This window comes from Daktulosphaira vitifoliae, unplaced genomic scaffold, assembly GCF_025091365.1.
Source record: "Daktulosphaira vitifoliae isolate Bord-2020 unplaced genomic scaffold, ASM2509136v1 Scaffold_2, whole genome shotgun sequence".
In the NCBI taxonomy this organism is placed as follows: domain Eukaryota; kingdom Metazoa; phylum Arthropoda; class Insecta; order Hemiptera; family Phylloxeridae; genus Daktulosphaira; species Daktulosphaira vitifoliae.
Genome location: NW_026099573.1, coordinates 9348740 through 9363253, shown reverse-complemented (window position 1 = coordinate 9363253; position 14514 = coordinate 9348740). Strand labels below are relative to the sequence as shown.

General features: G+C 31.3%; 1 long non-coding RNA gene across 3 annotated transcripts; it reads left to right on the top strand.

Annotated features, from left to right (window-relative positions):
* The first annotated feature begins 8395 nt into the window (after nt 1-8395).
* Nucleotides 8396-12322, top strand: LOC126899337 (uncharacterized). Of its 3 annotated transcripts, XR_007702552.1 has the most exons (5): nt 8396-8623; nt 9911-10028; nt 11033-11203; nt 11533-11688; nt 11918-12322. It is a non-coding gene; the product is annotated as an uncharacterized LOC126899337 (long non-coding RNA). The 3 variants fall into 3 exon arrangements; XR_007702551.1 differs by lacking the exon at nt 11533-11688; XR_007702553.1 differs by lacking the exon at nt 11533-11688 and having other exon boundaries at nt 9907-10028.
* Nucleotides 12323-14514: the final 2192 nt, after the last annotated feature.

The window sequence follows — 14514 nt, the reverse complement described above, 5'->3', positions numbered from 1 at the left end:
AATACAAAAAGTAGAACAGTTTTTGAGTTATTGCGAAATTATCGTTTTTCGTGTACCGCATAAAAATGTTTTCATTATATTCTAAATATCTTTAATTGCATTCAACCGATTTTCATTTTTTTTACATAAAACTGCTCATCACTAATTGGTAGCACTGTACATTTTGTCATTTGAAATAAAACGGATAAATTTATTTTGGTCAGTGAGGCCAAGGTGAAGTTTTTATGTTCGTAATTCAAAATTTCATTTTGAAAGAAATAACCTTAAGTTATTTAAAAAATCGAAATTTTGTTTTGAAAAGGAATATTGTGAGTAATTTTTCTACATTTTACAAAAAAAAAGCATCGAATTAAAAAACTCTGATATTAGGAAATTTGTTTTATTTTTCAATCGCGCATAACTTCTACATTTTTTATCAATTTTACAAAATAATATATCATTTTCTTTGTTATATATTAGAGTATAACGTCTATTAAAATGATTGTTGTTAAATTTTTTTTTTATTGGTGTATTTTACGTAAAACTGAATTTTTTCTGACATTTTGAAAAAAATGATAAAAATTCGGTAGTAAATTCGTAGATAGCAAACGACAAAAAAATCAAATAAAAAATTGTTTAAGATAAAAGTTATAGGTAATTTAATACTGTTTAATTTTATATAAAAAAAAAATGAAAATCGGTTGAATGCAATTAAAGATATTTAGAATATAATGAAAACGTTTTTACGCGGTACACGAAAAACGCTAATTTCGCAATAACTCAAAAACTATTCTACTTTTTGTATTTTGGACTTTATTTTCGGACTCAGTGGACGATTTTACATAAAAAATTACTATCATAAGTCATAGGTCAATTTTGTTGTAAACTAGTGTTATTAATGCGCGATTAACTATCGCATCATATACTTGCTAATGAGTAATTTTTCGATTTATATGTAAATATATATTTTTATTAAACACATGATTTATAATTTTTGGCCAGTGATAAATTTTATTTTACATAATTTGTAATAAAATAATATATACTATATTCTACATATATTTGCATATTTTTTAAAATTCTTTTTATTATTAATAAAAATGAAAATAATTTGTCAATTCACATTATCAAATATAAAACATATTATTTATCTTCGGTAAGAATTAACTCGTCATAAATTGAGCATATCATATTAGCACTATTGGACTATAAATAATCAACGAAATAACCAGTAAAACGCTAACTAAAGCACGACCGTATATAATGAACGACAATTGATAACTAAATATACTCTGAATATTTTTAGATTATTCTTTGTATAAGAAATAAAAGTGTCGTAAGACAAAAAAAGAGAGTTATACTTAGGAGATTAACATCAAGGTGCAGACGGAATACAGGACACAAATACTAAGCGTACCAGAGAAAATTATAACCAATTATAAGGTACAGACTAAGTGCAATACACAAGTACTTTAGTTAATCAAAAGAGGAAACAATTAGGTGAAGGCATCAAGAATGAATTAACTCTTGGCGTAAGGTTAAAAATTGGACGGCGACAACCGAGTACTGAGACTTACGTTTTGACAATAAATCATCATATGCGTACTAGGGTCAATAGATCACGATGACCTTCTCCAAATGATTTAAGTAGTGTTTAAATTAATTTGTCTATTTTTATTAAATTGTCAAGTCATCAGTCGCCAGCAGCAGAAGTGTTACCTTAATTTGTTATTGCTTTTTTTACAGCTATTAAAAATATCGATGATACTATGATAGAAGTAAGAACTTTTTTAATAAAATTAGAACAAAAAATATTTTATATACACTTGATCAATTTTAGTGTAAGGGGTTTAACATTTTAAGTATGTGTCCCTGATTTATTTTGTAAATGCGTAGAGTATAGATAACATGGTCGTCCGACCGTCGTCATACATAGGAATGTGCAGACCAAGTAATTAAGGGCAATTTATGGTCGAAGGATTCCCACTATAGTTTCCACATAGTTAGTCATGATTTAGTATACGCTAATTACACTCTTGTGTTATTCCATATCATAATTCATCTTCATTTTGCATCATTCTATATCATTCTATGTCATTCTATTTCATTATCCTATTTATTTGTATTGATATAAAGAATTAATGTTGTATTGTATTGTTTAAAGTTTTAATATTTTCATAACAATAAGTAGTGGACAATATGTTAGAGTCGAGTATGTAAACCAACTCAAGTCAACTGACTCATCAATTATTACTATTCTTCTTGGGTTTTCCGGCCATCAAGTTTACCCCATCACACATCCAATCAATTGAAACCTTCCCTATCCACCGCTCTTGTTTTCCAATCCCGTCCTCTGTTCAGTGTTTCTACGTCGTTTCTTATCACATCTTCCCATCTCAATCGTATTCTTCGCAGTGGTCTCTTACCAACTGGGTTCTCGTTAATGATCATTCTTATAAAATGGTTTTAGTTTCGTATAGCATGGCCAGCCCATTAAAGTTTTCGGTTTCTAATTACGCTTAATATGTTTTCTTTCCGAAACACCCTTTCCAGTTATAATTATATTATTCACAAATGGTTCAATAAAATAAAATCTTTACTCTAATTCCTTTCACGTGACGAAATTAAATAATAAATCAAAGAGAATTCTTTCGTATACATAAAGAAAGTGCACATAAAAAAGACAGCCAACAATAACATGGGTTTGTAACTGAAAGTAATTCTAAATTGGAATTCGACAGAGGTGAACTGAGCTCTAAAAAGATTTTAGTGCTTTTTAAAGTGTGTAATAATACCCCCCTCCAGGGATATTAATGTCAGCGCGTATAGTGATCTTTTTAGTTAATTGTGTTTCATTATACATTACATGATTATTATATTGAGATAGCACAATTAACAATGAATAAATTGACATATATATAAATCGTAAGAAATTGTGTTGAACAGTGTACATGCTATGACAGGATAAGTTATTTGTTTGCTTACAAGTAATATAAAATACATATTATAAATTTTTCATTGATAAATGTAAGATGCGTAATGCAAGGCATTGGGCATATTACGACAAGACTCAAACATGTAGTTAAAAACATTGAACTCAAAAACAAAACAAATAAAGTATGTTTTTTTATTATCGTGTTTTAAATTAAAAAAATTCACTTTTTATTGAAAACCTAATTGGTTTATACATTAGAAAACTAATAGCGTCCAAGATATTTAAGACAGAAAGATTGTTTGCTACATTAATTCATATATGTGTGTAAAGAAAATACTTTTTTTATTTAAATATTATACGCGCCTTATATTTATCCCCCCCAGATGCAACTGATCAAGATGACTTGATAAGATGATAAAATTTTGAAGATTTGATAATAATAATAAATAAAAATTAAATTTAAAAATTTTTAATATTGCAAATTGTTTTTCAGATTGTTAATTAAGCAAATTGTTAATAAGCAAAGAGTGATAATAGTAAACATAAATTGTTGTTTCTTTTGTTTTTACAGGTAATCTTGTAAATAGTTTAAATAATATAAAATAAATAACTTTTGTTTTTACAGAGAAACCAAGTGGTTATTATTATCCGTAAAAGAATATTAAAAATATTAAAATAAATTTTTAATCATTTTTCTTTTTTTCAAATAATTTTCTTAGATTGCGGCGATCGACCGTTTGGCCAGTTCGTGGTTAGGACGTGTTTGGCCCCAAGTACCCCTTCATCCTTACCCCCTTTATATTTAATACATATATATTATATATACATATAATATATTCTATTATATTCTTTTACCATATTTTTATTTATTACATACTATAATTCATCGGGGCACACGGCTGAAATTCTCTTACTTTTCTGACTGTTTCGAAGCCTTACAATTTTTTTTTCGTGACTCACCGGTTCTTTTGTTTGTTGTCTTGTTTAAAACGGACGCGGACGAATTTTTTATAGTAACATAAATTTAGATTTCAAACTATTTTTCGTGAAATTTATGCGTCAAAAAGTTGCTCTACAGGGCATTGTTAACTCGTAGAGCAATCTTTGTATTATTTCAACGTTTTCGGTCGAAAATATAAATAATAGATAAACAACACGTCCGGAAGACGTGCGAGACTACAAATTAATTGTTTGAATTACAACAATTAAGCGTTAAATTTTTTTTTTTTTTCATTTACAACATTTTATAATTACAAAATAACTTTACTCATATTGTAATAACTGTGTCTCTGTGAAAAAAAATCAATTTAATAAAAAACACAATGATTTATAACTTGAATGCCGTAAAAATAATTCGCTTACATCGATATCTGGTAGGCTGAGAAAAATCGATAAGATCTCATGAACGAGCATGATTGTAATCGAGACGATTGCGATTTTTGAAAAATGTGTTCGTCTCGCCGCGAGTCTTTTAACCGTTTCGAAAAACAGAAACGCACAAAAAAAACTTTATAACGACAGAAGAGTCGTAATATCGTCGCGCGATAAAAAATAAAGTCTAGTAGAGATATAGCGTCGTGCGCGTTTCCAGCCAGCTCTTAAAATCGTACACGATCCGATAGAAGAGAAACAAACACCGGTCGATAGCGGATTCTGAACCGGTGCTTTTTTGGAGGTGATGGCGATTTTGACGTTTAGTAGATGGAGGGCGAAGGTCGCCGCTAGTACGACCGTTTCCTTTATCAGGACGCATTTCTCGACCTCGCTCATCCTACAAAGGTATACGTGGGATGATACTAAAAAGTAATTAAAAAACCGGCCCTGGAGGGGCTCTCGCATTTGACTAAACCCGACTGTTTTGATTTTCCAACCAAACCCAACCTACCGGGGCGACGGCGGTTTTCGACGGAATTGGTCGAGTTGCTTTTGGTAGTCACCGCGGGATCGTTATCGTTTTCCGCGTTCTGTAATTCGTCGTCGTCTGTTAATTTTTCTTTATTTTGTCAGTAATCAGATATAATTAAACTAAAGGTTAAGCCGTAATTTAGTAATAAAGGATATAAATTATAGTAATTAAGTATATTAAGTATAGTTAATTAGTAATTTATGTGTAATTAAGGAGTATATAAAAGTAGTTAAGGGGTATTCAGAGAGTAGATAGGAGTGAAGTTAGTAGTTAAGGGGTGATGCAAAGAGTAGATTGGGGGTAAAATTAGTAGTTAAGGGGGAATAGAAAAGAGTAGATAGGGGTAATTTAGTAGTTAAGGGGGAATATAAATAGTAGATAGGGGTGAAGATAGTAGTTAAGGGGTGATGCAAAGAGTAGATAGGGGTAAAATTAGTAGTTAAGGGGGAATAGAAAAGAGTAGATAGGGGTGAAGATAGTAGTTAAGGGGTGATGCAAAGAGTAGATAGGGGGTAAAATTAGTAATTAGGGGGTATATAAAGAGTAGTTAGGAGGTTAGTTATTTAGATATTTTAATAATAAAAAAATAAAAAAATAAATTACAATAATTGTGTGTATTTTGTGGGACACGTTCGCGTATGACGTAATCGGATTTTAATTTTAAATAATTTTTCTAATAATTTATTACAATCGATTTATGTTGAATGTGTTTTTCGAACACCTAAAAATAGTAATAATTCATCGTACAAATCGTCGTCGTAGACTGTAACTTAAATATTTTAATATATTATAGTTATATAATTAAACGTATTATTTAATTTTATATATTATAATATATAACTACAACGCAGTATGTGTAAGTATAAATAAAGTTAGTTGATCGTAAAACAACTGACGGCGTACGTTTTTACCATTTAGATCATTATGTATTTAACCGCTTATAAATTTCTATATGACAATCAAATAGTCGAGGGTGAATAGGTGGGTATGCAGTGATAAACATGAATTAAATAATACGGACGGAGATTATGATTACGATAACCTGCAGACAATTCTGAATGAACTCCGATAAGTGGTATACAAATTGTTACGTAAAAGAATTGCAAAAAAAAAGAAGTTTCTCAAAAAATTTTACGAACAAACCAGTAATCTATATGGAAGATTATGGTTGTCCGAGAATCGATATACTTTTAAGTGATAGTTGCGATTTATCAAAGGATATATGTTTATTTCATAAAGACAATGATGATTGTTGTATGAATAATCATGTTAAAATATTATATTCATGGTTAATCAATAATTTTTTAATGTAAAATAATTGTTTTATAAAATGTTTAATTATAAATAGTAAAAATACATTTTTTTCCCATACAATTTTAGATGAATTAATAAATATTTTGTACATCACATTAAATGTTTTATGTGTTCAATTATTGTATAGTATACATTTAAAAAATATGTTATTATTTCTATGCTGCATATATGGTAAGAAGTACCATTATTTTAACCAAACGATGTAACATTCAAACGATATTTCTTTTCTTACATTAAGTACGTAGATATTAACTGTATGTTTGATGTAAACAATAAGCGTTCATTTATCACAACGTTTAAATACAATTTCAGTAATGTTTTTATAATTTTACTCATTCAATCGCGTATGTATTTTATTACTCGTACAATAATATGTATTTTACAACTATTTAGTATTATACATAATTTTTAAAACAATTATTTCAATGAGAGTGTCATACTTTGGAATATAAATAATCTTTAAAAGTAAGTAATAGAATTCATAAATTTTCTTTATCAATAAAAATTATTAATTCATTATAGGCTATCAAAGAATAATATAAAGATCATGCGAGTTAAATTATCTATTTTATATGTATAGATAGGTTACAAATTAACGTCCAAAATAGCACAATATGACAAGTCAATCAAATTACAAAATATATGTATACACTTTTTCATAAGTACGAACCTATTCATAATTTGTATCATACAATAATTGTATACCAATTATTAGTAGATTGATTAGAAAATAAAAATCATAAGTTAACTTACAATGTTTTATTTTATGTTCACATAGAAATAATTTTTCTGATAATAGTTCAAATTTTTTTACAAGTAATATTAACCAACCAACCAAGTAATATTAAATTAAAAAATTACAATTTAACCTGAGTTCAATAATTACAACAATTACTAAATCAAATGTCATTACATAATTTTTTTCATTAACATACAAATAATTTTGAACTTTGATAATTATTTTATTTTTTATTTAACATAAGATATAATTTCAAAAGTTACATTTAATTTATTAAATTAATAAATCAATATTTATCATAAGTTTGTTAAATACTTTAAGTTTAATTCACAACGGTTAATTTTATATCTACATACAACTAATTTTTATTAAACTGATAATTAACTTATCTATTTTTTTATTTTAGACTAAAATTTTAAAAGTTATCATTTTATTAATAAATATTACATAAATTCAATAAGTATTTACAAACAATAACGTAGAGATACGCAAATTTTACTATTTACTTTTTAATCCAAGAGAGGGAGAGAAGGAGAAATATATTAATGACCCCAGGGTAGCATATCGTGACTGTTTGATACTTGATACCTACTTAAATTAATTCTAATGCAATTTTATTAATATTTCGGTAAATAATTTATATTCGTATGAACGAAAAACATACATGCTATGTAACATTTTAAGATCGTGAAAACTTATACAATTAAAATAGTCATTTTCACTTATTGTCTCGTTTAATACCCTTTTTTCTCAAATATTTACCACATCGCATCGTGTATGTTTTACTGCATATCCCAATATATTTGTTATTATTTTTCGTATTGATTTGTTTTCACCCATCCGTCGATTAGTACATCAGAAATTCCTTTATTATTTAACTAGTACAGATATACGGGTTCAAAAATAGTAGTAATTTTGTTGGATTTTAAAATATTTTTCTAAAAATCACTGTTTTCACTATCGTTTTTAAAGAGTATAATATACATTTAGTTAGACTTTATGTCGTAACTCGAAGTTTGATCTTTTCGTCCGTTAGAAACAAGAATAGACCTTAAATTGAACACCTACTTTAAGGTACACATTTGCTGCGTTTATTTTGCATACCATTTAACCATTTTTTATTGTATATATTTAATATACACATCACATGTATCGTCCGGTACAGATTTTTCGGAAATTCGCGTCTCTTTCGAAAAAACAATTGGACCTCATCGCGCGACCCGTTATTAACATCGTTATCGTTATCGATATCGTCGCTTGGGTTATTGCGATTTCATCACTATCATTGTTGCAATTTCGTTATTGTCGTTTTCGTTTTTTCCGGCATGCCACTCGAAAACAAAACCGTACACACACACATATATGTTTATGTATATATAATTTTACGCCTTGCGAGTCGGCGCGTCAGGGCCGCGCATCAAGTCGACCCACGGCGGGCGAGCGACCGCGGCGGCGGCGTGGGGCTATCACGAAACCATGGCCGATGATAACGATAAGCGCGTAACGATGAATACGATAAGCGGGGGCCGATAAAAAACGATGATGGCGTGCCATTGGTGAAGGGGGTGGGCGGAAAAGATCAGAAAAACGACGATTGCGATCGACGGAAATCGTCCAACGATTTTCGTCGTCGTCCAGGAAGAGGAGGAGAAAACAACGACAAAAAAAAAAAAGAGTTGTAACCTTTACATTTCCACCGGCACGGAAGCCGCGCGCACGCACTCACTGACGAACACGACGCAACTTACGCGTGAGTAGAATCAACGTGTGTGTATAATATACACTGTATATGTTGTAAACGAAATAAAAATCCAATTCAACCGCGAAACACGTTCGAGTCGAACACGACACGACAATAATTAAAAAATAATATGCATGCATATACACAGGGTGATTGAAATCTGGTAAGACACTCATTTTCTCAGAAAATATTGAGTATTTTAAATTTTATTAAAGAGAAAAAATATCAAGTTCAAAAAACTCTACAATAATATGTAGTCAAACCAATATTTTTTTCGTCCCTTCAAGGATAAAAACCCTTATTTATAATTTTCTTATATAGGAACCCTTATTTTTAACTTTATAATATGATAGAAAAAAAATTACAAACAATTTTGTTCTTATAATTTTTATTATCCGATTAACCGTTCGTCCGTTACAGCTTGTTAAAGTTAAGTGCTTTTATGCCAAATTTCTATTGTCATTTTACTGTATTAAATACAGAAGTCATTATTTTTATTTGCTATATTTTATTGATCAAGTTATGACAGGTAAATTAGCTATAAAAATGTTCTACGCACTAAATGACTGATAACAATAATAGATCCAAACCGGGTTTTCGATGTATTATTAATGGCTGAGTCTATGGTTTTGTTAGACTAAAGGATCTAACAAAAAAACCGGTTGCACTGCCACCAATATTATGAAACGTAATAAATGACAATATTTTTTCTAGAAGTCAAAATCTTTAAACAATTATAAAACGTAAACGGTTGTTCGGATAAAAAAAATTATAAGAACAAAATTGTTTGTAATTTTTTTTTCTATCATATTATCAAATCAATAATAGTGTTTCTCATTTAAAAAAATTATAAATAAACATTTTTATCCCTGAAGGGATAAAAAAAAAAATTATTTAACTTCTTATTATTGTAGAATTTTATAAACTTAATAATTTTTCTTTATACAAAAATTTTAAATTCTCAGTAGCTTCTGAGAAAATAAGTGTCTTACCAGATTTCGATCACTCTATATATATATAGAATGTTATATATTTAAATAGATATATTGTATATGTAATTATAAAATGTTATATGTTTAAATAAAAATATAGACTGCTGTAGACATAGGGTATGACTTATGTGTGTGTGTATACGTGTGAGATGATGTTTAAAACGTAGTGAAAATTCAAATTTCATTCCTGAATATAAACGTCGTCGCCGACCATTACTATTGTTGCTACTGTTGTTATTATTATTATTTATTTTTATTTTAGAAAAATTAGTTATTTTATTTAGAAATATTTTTTCAAAGTTAGATTCCAAATAACCGAATTGGACCGCGGTGGTGTCGTACGCGAAGAGCGCGTCATGTACGTGAGAAAAACAATCGGTTTCTTGTGGATGTTGATCATGGCGATTACTCTGTGGAACAAAGTGAGTTCACGTACAAACATGTAGATATCTATATAAACATGTATATATGTATATAAATTAGGATGGTCCTTAATTTTAAACTTTAAATGTTTATAGTCAGGATCCCTCCATTTAGTTATGTTGACTTATAAAAGTGTGTGTTAAAAATTTGAGTTAGATAGACCCACCATATAAACCACTTCTATAAATAGAAATTATGATTATCTTAAACGAAAAAATAATAAGATACCATTACTGTAGACGCAAACAGGGTAAGCCTAATGTTATCTCATGTAAATAGTAGTGACGAGTATAATACGATATACAGGAGACAATTGTAATTTAAAAATAAACATTGAAAAAATAACTTTTACTTCTTAACTTTTTTATTAATTATAGGCAAAACATTAAATATTACAAAAAGTCTTATTAATACTTATTTACTATTGTAAATGGTATGTCCTACAAAAAATAATAAGAACACATTTTTGTATAAATACTAAATTTAACGAGTTATATTAAAAAAACTGAATATTTTGTGAAAATCTGTGAAATATGATATTTAGCACTTTTTAACTATTTTTAAATATTATACAAGAAAATAAAAACATTACGGAAAATATATAAATACTCTATTTTAGTAAATAATGCGATCAACAAAATTAGTTAGGTAAATTTTTTACATAAATTTAAAATTTAACGAGTTCTGTTAAAAAAAAACTGTTTTTCTGCTCTTAACCGCCTGTATTCAACCCATTTGAGGGGCGGGAATGCTAACTTAAATTTTATACACACACTTTTATAAGTCAACCAAACAAAATGGGGGAGGGGTCCTGACTATAAATTTCTAAAAAAAAATTCATGTCCTATAGCTAAGGACCACTCTAGTGTATATATATATATATATATGTATTGCATGTATATACATCTATATAAATGCATGTGTATATTGACATATACGTATTATTCATATATACACTCTATATTTTACATCGTGCCACTTTATGGCGCGCATCTATTTTCAGGACGCCAGGGGCCTGCCCAGGGGCACCAAGACGGTGGTACGGTTCGACAAGTTGGAGTTGTTGATGAACGCCAGCGTGGGTCGGGTTCTGGAGCGGGACATGGTGTCGTACGGCGGCACCGACTACATGAACGTCATCCTTGCATTCCACCAAGATTTCGTCATGCACAAGGTAGGCCCCGCGGTGTCAGGAATGAGAAGATGTGAGTGCGCGTCGTCGGCGGCGGTGACCGTCAAATGGCGACCCCCTCCTCACTATCCAATCATTCTCCAAAATCCCCATTACAACCGACCCATCGTCCCACCTCCGCCGCCGTTTTTAACGTCGTCGCGATCGTCATCTACTGTTACCGCTGTAGTTGTCGTTATAGTAGTAGTAGTGGATTTTTTTTCAATTGTTTTTTTTTTAATTGTTATGTTTTTCATTTGTTTTTATTTTTATTCGTTTTTTTTTCCCGGTCGGTTGGACTGACGGATGGACGAACGGTACGCGCCCGGCAGTTGCGATTGCAGGCCAGCAGGTGCAAGGAGCACTACATCGACTGCACCGACCACCGGTCGTTTGACGTGCAGCCCTTGTGCGGCAACGAGCGAGCGATGCTGCACTTTATGCGGTTCGGCTACGTAAACCGCGAGCTGACGTGCCGGTTCGCCAAGGTAGGTGCCGCCGTCGCGGCTGTTACGGCTATGGCTGTGACTACTGCTGTAGTTGCAGCCTTGGCGGATGCTGTTACTAAAGCTGAAGCCGCGGCAGCAACGACCGCGGCGTTGTTTTCGTCGAACGGGGCCCGCGCCGACGAAAAATGTCGTCGTCTCCACCGCCGACCAATAATTTTCTTTTTTTTTTACTATTATTTACTTATTTATTTTTCTTTCTCTGTTCCAGGGCCAGCTCGTCACCCAGAACGTGACGCTCAACGTGGACAACTCTGTCATATCCATGGCCATCGCGCTGGAACGGTGGTGGGAAAAATCGTGGCGGTGGACAATCCGATTTCAGGGGGCCGACGGCAACGAGCTGTTTGGGTTCGACGGCGCGCACCATACGCCGCTGCTGAGCACAGTGCGGCCGCGGGCCCGGTCATGAGCGGCGCCCTGACTGACCGGGTCCCGGAGAGAGACTGGGTGGCTGGCGTTGAGAGGGTGCCGGCACCTTCGATATCGTCAGACGTCGTCACCGCTGCCGAATAAATACAATAATTATAATAATTGTAATGATAATAATAACAATAATTGGTAATAATGATAATAACAATAATTATAATAATAAAAACAATAAAAAAATCAAATAATACACATTATCCACGACTTGATTTGTTGTATCTCTAGCGCGCGCAAGGTGTGTTTGTGCCGGAATATGTGTGTGTGTGTGTATTTGTGTAAGTGTAAATGTAAGTGTGTATGTATATTTAATTCGAAAAGCGACCGGAGAAAAGAATACTAAAAAATAGCCAATGCTTATTTCGGCAACAATGTTACCCCATCGTCATTGTCTTTATTGCGTACACAGTGATATGGTGTCTTTGTTGTGACCGCCCCATCATATGTGACTGACCGTTTGTAAAAATTACTAGACGAGTCCCACGCGCTCGTTAAACGAGTCATTATAATTCAATCGTAATTAAATGCTTGCTCGAGTATTGTTTATACCAAACTGAACGGTATATTATCATTATTCCTTTCATTTCTTTTGTGTTCTTTTAAATTATCGCAAAAGGTATATACGCTCATAGTTTTCGCCCACGGGTTTTTCACATACAAAGTATAATCCAAAATGCGCTATCGTTTTCTGACGAGGTTAATTTTATTTCCACGCTGTAGAACGAATTCTGTACTGTCATCTGTAATTCACAATTTAGCCGTTACCAAGGTCGCTGTCATCCGTGGACATATAGATCACATTTATTGTACATTTTATTTGTAATTTGCGGATGTATATATAACTTTAGTTAAGTTTTACTAACATTAAGTCTTATGATATTTTATGTTTGTAGAATATTCTTACATATAAATATTAATATATGAATACTCTCATCACCTTTCTCAATTTTCTATATTATGTCTACTCATCACACTTCTATAGTATTTCCCTTTTAAAATTTAATTAAAGGAATACTCACACAGTCATCGTCATCATCACCGTCGTTGTCATCGTTGGACTCGTCAACGTTTAAACTACGTTTGTCTATACGCTTCACGAAAATTACCGGCGCGAATTGTACGCGCTTCGCGTTTGGATTCGGTTAGCCTACCGTTCCTATTCCCGCTTCTCACGTCCACTTCTCCTTCAACTGCTTCACTATCTCCTTCTGCTGTTTTCCCCTACCTCCACCTTCTGCTACAAAACCTTCTTCAGCTACTCCCTCTCCTCCTGTTCCTCGAATCGTTCTCGCTCTCCAGTTTCGCTGGGAAAACGCTTTTTCACGCGCGTCTATCCCGACGAGAAAAGACGGCCCTCCGTTTCTCTTTTCGCGATTCGATTGGATAATCCCTTTTTTTCGAAAACGTGGTTTTTTTCCCTCACTGCAAATCATTGAACATAGACTCGTATGTAAACAAGTTTGTTTTACGAGCCCAATGTTTTTACGTGTCGTGCGATTTGATTTTTTCACATTTTTAATTGGTTCGGCGGTCACGTATTTTTTTCCCCCAAACGAAATGACTGTTTTTCTGTTTTCCAAGTACGTTTTGTGCGTACACGAAATCGTATTGAAAGTTCTCAATTTGCAACGATAGAATGCGCGTCATTACTAATCTATTGTGCAAAGAATTTTAATTGAGCTCGCATCTACCCTAAATCAATCTGATGACGACTGAAAAGACGTAGGCCACTTGGAAATAGTTTTTTTGCACAGGGTAATAATGTTATTTATTGATTATACAAATTATTAAATTAAAAATGAGTTTGTATTAAACATAATGCACAAGGCCAAAGAGCATACCAAATAAATATACTAAAAGAGTTTACATAAAATATCAAAAGAATAATAAATTGGATTTTTCACTTGAGTAGATTTTATAAAAAAATTACCAAACCTTTGTGCAGAAGTTAGATAGTAATTTTTCGTTGATATTTAATCTTACTCATATACAGGGTGATTTTTTTATCATAACCCACTCAACTACTTACAGAATAATAATAATTTAAACATTTTTTTTTTATTATTATCATTAGTTACACATTATTCTTGAAATATTAACAATGTAATACTTTTTAAGTTCATCCCTTATGCCTGGTAAGGGTGTCAACTTTGTTTTTTTAAATGGTAACACATATTTTTAATTTAATAAAATGTTTGAGTTTTTAATTTAATAGTAAATGGCATTTGAATTTTTAATGAAACTTAATTTGTTTATTAGATATAAACATTTAAAGTTTCAAATTTTTGAGTTAATATATNCATTTAAAGTTTCAAATTTTTGAGTTAATATATAGGTATAATACACAAGGGATTACAAATACAGGTAGCTAATTGATTTTTT